Raw genomic sequence first — 11,201 nt, forward strand, 5'->3', positions numbered from 1 at the left:
TATTGCATTTTTAAGTGTTTCAAATACAAAAACAACCCTTCAAAACCCAACTCATGATATTTTATAAAATAATCATGTCACAAGAAAACGTTTGTCTCTGAGAATAGTTGAAAGAGTGAATGGAAATGATAGTTTAATATTGTTTGATATGCCTCTGGTTGTGTTGCCTTTTAAAGGGAACATTGTTGACCAAACCTTGATGCAAACGTTGGACAATTCAAACGACTGCTTCGTTTCGAGTGAGTGCAAGCGTTAGTTTGATATTATTCTCTTGCAACAGCGGGCGTACATACTTTAAGCACGCATACGACTAGAGGTCTGCATTACAATCATGGCAATGGTTCGCATATTCAGCCAAAAATAACAATAGCGCTGAAAGAAAATATATGGATTTGTGATGACAAAGACAGTTCAACACTGCTGAAACAGAGCAGTACATCCGCTTTTAGAAATCCTCTTTTTGTTGTTGTTTTGTTTCATATCTTCATCCCTCCGGAATATTTGCGTATTCTGTAATTAAAAAAAAATCTGATAAATACTTCAGGATTTATCCATCATATAGATCATCCATCCCATATGATTGTCATTGTAAAATACAGTTAAAAGTGAAACAACAAGATGTGAAGAATGTAGTGCTACTTTTCGGTCAAACAATCATCACGCTTATATCGTGTCTGCATGAAGACTTACCAGTTTATCACCTTGTAGCCAAAGACCTGGACCTCACAAAACTGCAGAACATCTCTGTTGCTTTTGGTTTTCGTTCCACGAATTCTTAGATAGCGGCCTGCTACAAAGGACTTGCGCTGCATAACAACAGTTTGGCCAGGCTGTGTGACGGCACCGTTGTACATGTAACACAACTGGGAAATGGCACTGAGGTTATACACAGGGTTGTCTTTTTACACGTCCAGAGCAAAGTCGTGAAGACGCTCCGCTGAAACACCAGTATGATAGCATATGTATGCACTGTAACCGAAAGGTGATTACAAATGTTTGTGCTAACAGTACTATTTACAGACCAGGTCAAATGTAATATCTGTATCAGAGAGTGTTTATAACTGTTTATTCTGCTGACAATGAATATTATAAATGATGTATTTAGTAACAGTAAAAAGTGAAATCGTCATAGATAGTCAAGTTAGAAGATCAAACAAGACCTTCAGAGTGAGTGAATTAAAATGTACCGTCACATCGGCAATATTTTAGCCATGTTGTGACGAGGACAATTGGTAAAAAATAGTAATTAATGGTGAAATATATTAAATCAAAACAAAAGAAAAACAAAAAGGCAAAACAAGAAAAAACGTCTACGAAGGTAGGACAGTAGAATAACTAGCGTACCAGAGAGACGAATTCAAAACTAGTAAAAGCTAAATCTAAAACAGTTTCAGTATAAATGACAGTACAACACAAAAACAGATTACAGGTTGCCAACAACTGAAGGCAGATTACCATGCCACGGGCCGTGGGTACATTTGCTGTCTGCATGGACCCCAGCTGGATTTACACCATCCCTTCAGCTATTAGCAATTTTTTGCATTCTAGCATATAAAGATCATATATACTCAGATTACCAATAATAGTACATTTATAATAACACTGAATGCAGAACGAAGTCGTGGAATAGTATTGAGTAAACGGCGTTGTAATATTTTGAATAACAAGAATTAAGAGTGATTGTTGTTTCATGCTGCACTCTGCAATATTTCAGGTACAGTATATGGCAGCAGTCTGAAAATAATCGAGTCTGGCAAGCCAATTCAGTGACTGCAATCAGGAGCATCGCTTCTTTGCAGGTAGGATACGATATCAAGCACGTCTTCGAGCCTGATCCCCCGATTCCCGTGAGTCGCCTGTTATGACAGACAGTCCAGTGATCAATAGTATGACCATCGATCTGTGCAATAGGTAACCGATGACATGTTACAACCAAATTAGCCAGCCTGCCCACCCGATCCAGTTAATTGTTATTTATGACAAGCACTGAAGTTACTTTGGTTATTGAAGGCCAATATTCTATCCCGGATCTTCACAGGTATTCAACAATAAAGATGTAAGTGGATGTAACGGTCTCATTGAACAAGACAGAAGAAAATTAGAAGTATCATCAATGTTAAGATATACCTGAAGTGTAATCTAGAGTACAATGAGAAGGAAATGCTCACTACAACAGTCTTGTCTGCTCGTGACGCGAACTTCTACGATGACATATGTGTCCAGCAGGTCCACCTGCCACCATGGAGTGAAATCATTGAAGTCGACATGAAAACAGGATTTAGAAGACCAATTTGCTGACATATCCCCGTCCACTGCAACACCTGGCGACTTCTTCAAGAATGCAATAGAACTTGCTTTCGTTGGCTTACTCATGGCAATATTAGGGAGAAATTCAGCTGAAATCAATAAATTTCAGGTATGGACAATGTTTTTACTGGAAATTGAGACATGCATTCTTCAATCAAAATACATGCCGGATTTGTCTTTGTGGAGAAGCGTTATCTTGAGTATTGTACTATTGGGCGTGCGATATTTTGATACCAAATAAACGTCTTGTACTTGTTCTTGTTCTGTGTGTGGACGTGCCACTGGTAGGACAGAAACTGTTCCCTTTGTCGCGAACACCTCGTTTCATCATCACTGATTACTGGTGACCAATTCATTTATTTTCCCATCGCCTTTACATTTAGTTTCGTACCAACTTCACCTGTTCGGAAGATAACTGAGGCTGATTATTCTCTAGCATTGACGACGTGCTATGTATGAGTATAGATATACACGTAGTTTGATTAGACATGACATGACGCTTTCAGAAACCTTTTTCCATTTGTATGCTAACCGTAAAGTAAGTGCATCCAAAAATATCACATCAGTCTTATCTCATTCGAAATAAGTATGATTCATGCTTTGATCTAAAAGCTTGCATAAACACATCTGTTCTCTTGCATATGTAAAGCACGTGCTTCACACACTATTTCAAAAGCAGTGATTCGCATGTTCAAGTGCAACAAAGTACATTCGGTTATAAATTGCATATTTACAGTAAGTGGATATTATTTCTCTGAATTGATTGAAGCTACAGGCGATTGGCATGTGTGACAAGGCAAGGATATCCTGTGGCGACATCGGTGACAATTTGAATATTCACAAGGTTAGCTGACTGAGACGAAGCTTGACCAGTGACAGTGACGGTCGTGTCCTAATTCGTCAGGCAACCCTATGACCCATTCCCGCGATAAAGAGTGGAATTCCCAACCTGTATCATCAGGGACAATCTTCGAGTTTTTGGTCTGAGAATAGAACGTCTGGAGTGGAGCAGGCTTCTAGAAAACCTTAACTCGAGGTCACTGCACGGGGATGCCTGGTCTGATGAAAGTCTCTGTTTCTTCGGGTTACCGACAGCCGTTTTCACGTAACCAGGCATTTCAGAAGGGGATGATCCAAGCGGCTGAACCCTGTGGTGGTAGCTCAGTGATGGTGTGGGGTTAGAAGGACTTTACATTGGATCGCATGATAGTAACATTGATCAACGTTTTCAACAGGAAGTACTAAATGACACCGTCATGCCACAGTTCAATAACCAGTCGTCCTATGTTTATGTAGATCTCACTGTTATCGCACTATCACTGCCCAATGGCAGAACAGCCCATGCAGTGATAGAAATAGATTCAAACTGTAAAACTGTGACTGACTCCTCAGATATGTTAATGGTCCGACCGATTTATGATAATAAAAAACACAAGTCAATTGTTTCAGACAATAGTCGAAGACAAAACACTGACCCTCTGACATTGATGGGACAGACTCAAGAATACCCATACATTTTCAAACAAGAAGAGAAAGGCATCAATACACACCACAAAAGCAAAATACTCTTCATGAATATGTCCATAAGTTCTGTTTATGTCAAATATTTTGGCGTGTGTATGGCAAAGTGGAAGGAGAGTATTTGAGCACTAAATGGTTTTTAAGTTCTGCTCCAGAAAGGAACACTACCACCAAATTCAGCTGAAGCCAAACCATGGAATCGAAAATATATCTTCATCCGAATTCTAAAATTTGCAAAAGGTACCAGTTCACCGCTAGATATGCGTGTGTACAGAGTATGGTGAAGAAACGGTGAATGGTTTACATGGTTGCAGACTAGAACACTACCACCAATTTGCGTCAAAGTCAAACTTTTGCCATGAAAACGCCCAAAGTATCTAATTCAGAATTCCAAAACTACCCAAAAGCACCATTACACCACCAGACCTATCTATGTGCCATATTTGGTGAAGAAAAATTGAACGGTTTTAAACATATACTGCGGAAAAGACAAACATGCACAGATGGAATCCATTTTAGTACCCCAGCAAAACGCGTTCCGAGGCACAATTATCTTCTTATTAAAGTATTTTAAGGACTTCAGTCATCATCACTGGAAGATTATTGCACATAATTATTGTCTGCATCTGTGATGCTGTCATCACTATCATAGCAGCTGTCACAGCTGTTTGGGCCTTCCCATCCTCTGCCTCATATAGATGTATCTGTCGGCTCATCATCTCTGACATCATCAGATTTGTGGGGCTGGAGAACCCTCCTTAACCGTCTCTGTGATGCTTTCAACCAATGGTGAATCACACGGTTCATACTCTTGAATTTCAGAACTGACCATTGATGTTAATGATATTTAAATATTTATTTAGTCTATTTGTTTATGTTTTTGAGGACGATGTCGTTCAAATTAGCAAATCAGAAGGAATCAGTAAACATAAACGGCTCCTACATTGTCACTTGCCATGCGGGCCAGCTTCAGTAACTTTTGACAGGCCCGCGCAAAGGTCAATTTGCATTTTGCTAGCTGGCAGGTATGTCGAACACTGCCACCATGGTCCGCAAGTAGTCCCGAGATGACCCCATCGAAATCATTGTGTTATTTCGGACGCCAAATTGGATCAAATATCCTCTGTTCAAAATCTGAAGTAAACACTGTAATATGAATGATACTGCCAGTATAAGCAGACTGAGAAGGGGGGCTACTGCTGTCGCTATTTGCAGAGCGTACAATCACAACATTCATCATATGTGAACTGTGTGGCAATCAGATGATTTCGCAGTTGTGGTATTGTTCATATTCACGTTTTTGTCTTTTAATCTCAGACTGCATGTAGATCGTTACCAATTTTCAGTTTCAGTTTTGTTTTTATTTTAATCAGAGTACATGCTACAATAACTATTTTAATATTCGGGATTTAGCATGCAAAGTATCTGTAACAGCAAGTAGTGTTTTCGTTATCATATAAAGTGCTCGTGCTGCTTGCTTAACATGTTCTTGTGTGAAAAACGTATGTTTCTATCTAGTTGCTCATAATTCATTTTTGTCTTGAAATTACCTTAGTTAATGCCATAAATCAAATATACTCCTGAAATGGTTTTAACAATGAAGGCAAAATGTAAACAATGACATTCATAAGATATTGGAGATGTATATTGATGTTTGAACATTTGAGCTGGTTTCCTTCCATATTCTAGTAAAGACACCATTGAAATATGAACACTGATTTATATCTTTACCCTTTTGATTTCAATAAGTACTTGTGTAGGTATTCTTTTTTTACTACTTAGCTAAGGTTGAGGGTCATTAATGACTAGAAAGCTGTATTAGATGAGTGTTTCCCATAAATTAAACAAACGTGTCACTGAATAATTCTCAGAAACGTCTGGGAAGGCTGTCGTTGACGTGTTCCTTTCACATTTAAGGATGAGATGGCATTTTCCGTGAATAAGGAAACTTATGAATATCACATGCTCTGGGAAACAGAATGCTTTCTGCTATACGTCACTGAAGTACCATACAAACGGTCTCGAGTTCCTCTATGTCACTTGTTCTTTTTTAGTGAAACCGGTTAACGAATCACTGTCGAACCTATGTCGCTCAGATATTAGGCTGTACTTTCTTCGCTCACACTTACCATAAAGATGTCAAATTAGCAAAAATCGGAGCACAGTGTTATTGCATCAGTGCATGGTAAAATACTGTGAAATTGACTTATTTTATCGCATAGCACAATTTGGAACAACGTTTAGTAGTGCCTGTTCCTCAAAACGCCGAGGTAGTAGCACTTATATGTATACCAAAATTATAAGAAATTAAATATTCTACATTTCTGTCATATTCAGGACGTTCTCGCATAACGTTCACTTTTCATACCTTAAGAAAAAAACAAACTCGGCATCCACGGATTAACATTGTTTATCTATGAAGTTGTGTTCTTGTAAAGTATCGTTTTTCTTTGTCCGAATTTTGAACTTCTTAAAATTTGATATTTTAAATACTTTCCTTTCGCAGACACATCCAGATGTTCATTCACTGGGATACATTAGATTTCAGGACGTCATTACATATATACTGTGATGTCTATAAAAAAAATGAAATTGTTTACAGCCCGTGTTGTAAATTGTAAATAGAGATATTGTGACTGACGTTGAAATAGTTCACACTAAAACTTGTTTTTAGGTGTAACTGTGTGTGGTTATAGATTTGTGTATATGTTTCAACTTGGAAAACATGTGACGTCAAATTTTAACTCACTCTCTCATGTCAATACATTCAAAGGCAATCCGTCATTATTATACGGTACGTACCACAGTGTACGATGCCATTTCTCTTCATATTGCATCTCTGTGTATAGCTGCATGGGTTCCCGTGACAAGGACCAAGTGTTGCCTGTGACTTTTCGCAAAATAAAAAATATAATAAAGCTGTCAAAATATTAACATGAAGTTTTGAATTGTTCTATTTTGGAGTGAAACATTAGCTCTATCAGTGAGATTAATATGCATGAGCCTCATTAGGCGAAGATTCAGTCATGTCTGACATGAGTCTCGTTGTCACCTTGGTATGGTTAATGTATCTCTATTCCTTCTATAGTCACTAGAATTGTATAACGTAACACTGAATTGTATATGCCAGATGGTTACCCTTGAAACCACAATGAACCCATTTTGCACACATTCTTACAATAATCGAATCAGGATAAACATCTGTTGACACAGAACAAAATACATTTCTGCGGCAAAACAAATGTGTCATAATATATGCCTTTGCAGTTTGCTCCCTTCTGTGTGTCAAGCTAGGACTCGCTGGCCAGTCCTAAGTTGTCCCACCCTAAATTTAATGAAAAATCATTCAGATCAATGTGCACTGGTCTGTGTAATGAATTATTTAATACTGATCAAAATGGCAGCTTTTGTATGTGGACCCGAATAGATATGCAACAATATATTCACAGAATTTAAAGACAAAACATGATAAGGCAAACGCCGACAACTCGGCATATACCTCGTTACTATACACCATTTAACATTTCAGCTTATATGTGAATAATGTAATGAAGCAAAAGTATTTTAACCGTAACAGTACCTTGTTCCAACTATTAATTGAACTGTAAATGAAATCCAGATCGTTCCATCCTCCTTCCAAATATTGAACGTTATCTAAACCATTCAAATGACACACTCTCAAGTCTAACTGCAAATTGAATGATTTGCATATTCCATAGGAAACACACTCAGCCGCACAGGAGAACAGAGAGGATTTCTCAATGATCTTAAAGGTTGATCCAGTGAGGTGTTTTCCATAATGAAGATCAGGCATACATGCGTTTGTTAACTGCACCAAACTCAGGAGTATATGAAAGCATATGTATATGATTCCCACGAACAAAAATCGCGACCGCTGACATGTTAAGTCCATCATGTTTTCACAAAGGGACCAGTTGTCGTTAATGACAATGTCTGCATACCACTTGCTGGCCAATCTGTCTGCCAGTCTTGATGTAGCAGAACAACAAATAATTGATCACATTGACTGATATGCTGAGTGGTCCTAAGCACTAAGAAGGGCATTCACGACAAGGTGCCTGTCAGATCTCTTTCCCTCTACCACTGGTTTTGGTTAGTCACTTGCATCTTGTTTGTCCAGGATGAACTGTATTTCAGTATTATCCAATCGTTAAGGGTAATGCAGTGTTTCAATCCGTATGACTGACGTTCCACTTGTATCTCTTCTTAAATACCCGTGGGTGAGAAACCCATGGGAGAATACTGGTGTGTAACATCTGTAAGAAATCGATTTCCTATTCCGTGATCAGATAGTGGCAGCTAACTTTCTTAAACTTATCCTCGGAACACTGTAACATCAGCAATATCCCTGCGCTCAGGGATAACAAGAATGCTTTGATTAAGAAGAAGAAATATCACCTGTGTCTGTTACAACATCGTCGCGTTGAAATGTTTAATAAAATTTTCTTTAATCACGTGTAGTATTCGTCATTAGTCGACACGTGGCAGAACCGTTTTTGTGGAGAGTCAACTTTGGGATGAATAGTGACTAGGCAGCCGAAAGGACTCACTCATTAATAAACGTCGTGCTTTGTATTTTTATGTCATTACAATAAGAAAATATGAAATTTCAATCTTTCCCATCGTAAGTGATGCATTGTTATGGTGTTTGAGAAACATAACCGAACTCGTGTCTGTCGGATGCCATTTCACTCATTTCGAAATTATCGCTTTTAAACAACTCCTTGAGAGATAAGTGGGATCTGTCAGACACTCGTGTAGTAACTGCTGTGTACCTGACGGAATACTATTTCATTAAATGGAACAACCTCAGTTTGATACGAATCGACCAGTATATACTGCGGATATGAATTTGCGATTATGGTTTTAGGTCGCTGTGAGCAATGGGGCACCGTAAATGGGCTTCATAACTATAGGCCTCTTTTATCAGTTACTGCCTGTGCAATGACGGAGACTGAACACTGAAGCATGGCCCCTTGTAGTGGTTGGACACGTTGGCCATCACTGCAGCTGTCAATAATGTCTACAGTATGTTTCTAAACCATTGCTCAGCACAAACACTTTCGAGTTAAGCGCTGGAACAATGCTGAAGCCAATATAATGGGGATAGAATAGTTTCTACTCGTACATTTACACACTTATTATCATTATAATGTGAACGTGCTCTCACGTCCACAAAACTGGAATGAGTTGCCAGAAGTAGACTCTACAGTCATCGATACATGACATAGCATTGCCTTAAGTGCTTAAATCGATTTGCGGTAATATATGTTAATTCGGATACCATCACACCAATAAACGGCAAAAAAGCGGAAGAATCCATAAATCGACATGACACATTACAATGATCGAAGAACGCTGGTAGAATCCAAAGAAAATCCTTAAGAAAATACCTACACTCATAGAATTCTCTACTGCCCACCTTGAAACAGTGTATCTTCATTAATGCAATTGGTTCAGTGGTTTCACATGCTTGCCATCGATATTATAGAGCAAAGAGAATAGATGAGTGAGAGAGAGAGGAAGAGACAGAGTACTTGTGTGTAGTTGGAAGAAAGTAATTGTGTTCCATAAATTTGGTCTTCCGCCTTTGCAAGACATTATTGTGCGTAAACTGCATTAAATGTATGACTTTATAAAATGTCTCGTTCATCAGCAGCTGAAACATTTGGAAAATCGTCACGCCATCACAGCACCTACTTCAAACTGGCTGGACAAGTGATCAAACGTACCAACGGAAACCGTGTGTCACGACCCCGGTTACGATGGTAACGTTGTCCTCACCCAATAAAGAGGTTCTATCCAGTGTCCAGTTTTATCCGTCCCCAGACGGTACAAAGTTTATTGTATCAGCTAGGGCTGCATGCATGTAGACCCCATTTTCACTGTTGGGAAACTTGGTGGGAGTGGTGTCTTTGTGGTTTTTTGCGACGGAAACTTTGGGATATGCCAGAGTTATAAAGATAAATAATCGTTGTATTGTGACAACTGATCCCATAATAAGATGTAAAAATAATACAAAGTGTTCCAGTGAAGGTTTATCCTCTTTTATCATAAAACATATGCCATTTTATCTGCTAAAAGAACCGCAAGTATCAATTTCCATGGATTCGTCAAATTTCACAAAAACGTTTTTATTACGAAATTGATGTAACGGAAAATTATATTTATTCATTGTGACATACGCTTCCCAATCCCAATCTATTGCTGACGGGGTATGATTCGTCCAATCTGGTCAGTGAATGGGATCTGGACCTAACGTTAGAAAATGTTAATTCAATGCTCTTGTGATATTGACTTTCAAGGTATACAGGCCAATTCTTACCATTCTCTTGCTGATACTAAAATCACAAAGACTCCGACATATCGTAACGTTCCTGTTGCAAAAGCCTCAAAGACTCCACTCTGACAGTAACCAAGCTTCCTACCAGTGACAGCGTGTACCGTATATTTCGCCACTGGAGCCTTAGAGGTGGGGGTGTTTTACCGCAGACATGAAGACGAAGGATGAGGTGTCGACATAGAGAACGTCATGCTGATTGTTCCATTCAGCACGTGAACAATGGTGGTGACCCCGTCAACGTCTTATTAAATCTATGAACTTCATGTCCATTTGTTACGATCTTGATTGACAGTTCCAGTATCAGTGGGGGCAATTTCTTTTCATCATTTATCACCAAGTTAAACGTTCTATTTCAGTATATTTTTACCCACTTCCATCAACAAGGTATGTTGGTATGCAGTCATTCTTCCAAATTAACATTTTCTCGTACCATTTACAACATTTATGTCTATTTAGGTTTTTGCAATCGCTCCATATTTCTTTCTAAATGAGAACTAAAATCACAAGTGAGATCCTTTATAAATGATGATTTGACATATTGATATCAGTTGATTTAAAAGAAACGCAGTCAAGAAGGAAATGCTAGTCTGTGATAACTGTGGTAACACGGAATACAAAATAGAGGGTACTCTCAGCATATATTCATGAGGACAACATGTATGGCCAATTCGTCATAGTCCTCATCGGTCTATCACGAAATAGTAGCAGTAACTCAAGTAGTAATAAATGAGATATGATCAACGGTCCAACATGAACATCAAGAACTATGTCTGAAGTGTTTCAACTACTTACGTGGACCTACATAACCCGCTTGCCATGTGGCATGTACGAAAGTGGTCGAAAAAAGAAACAAGAAGGCACCTTAGTTTCTGTGACAAAAAACCAAGCATGAATCACGGCTGAAGCTGATTTCGCTTCTACGTATTACAGTGACAAGCTAACCAGTAGATATCCATCAATTATTTTCCAACGGGCATGGCAGCATTATCAAACGAGGTATTGTTTGACT

At 38.6% G+C, this 11,201-nt stretch overlaps 1 pseudogene; it reads right to left on the reverse strand.

Annotated features, from left to right (window-relative positions):
* Nucleotides 1-686: 686 nt before the first annotated feature.
* LOC137291295 (uncharacterized) lies at nucleotides 687-7,744 on the reverse strand (annotated as a pseudogene).
* Between the last annotated feature and the right edge of the window lie 3,457 nt (nucleotides 7,745-11,201).

This window comes from Haliotis asinina, chromosome 7, assembly GCF_037392515.1.
Source record: "Haliotis asinina isolate JCU_RB_2024 chromosome 7, JCU_Hal_asi_v2, whole genome shotgun sequence".
Taxonomy (NCBI): domain Eukaryota; kingdom Metazoa; phylum Mollusca; class Gastropoda; order Lepetellida; family Haliotidae; genus Haliotis; species Haliotis asinina.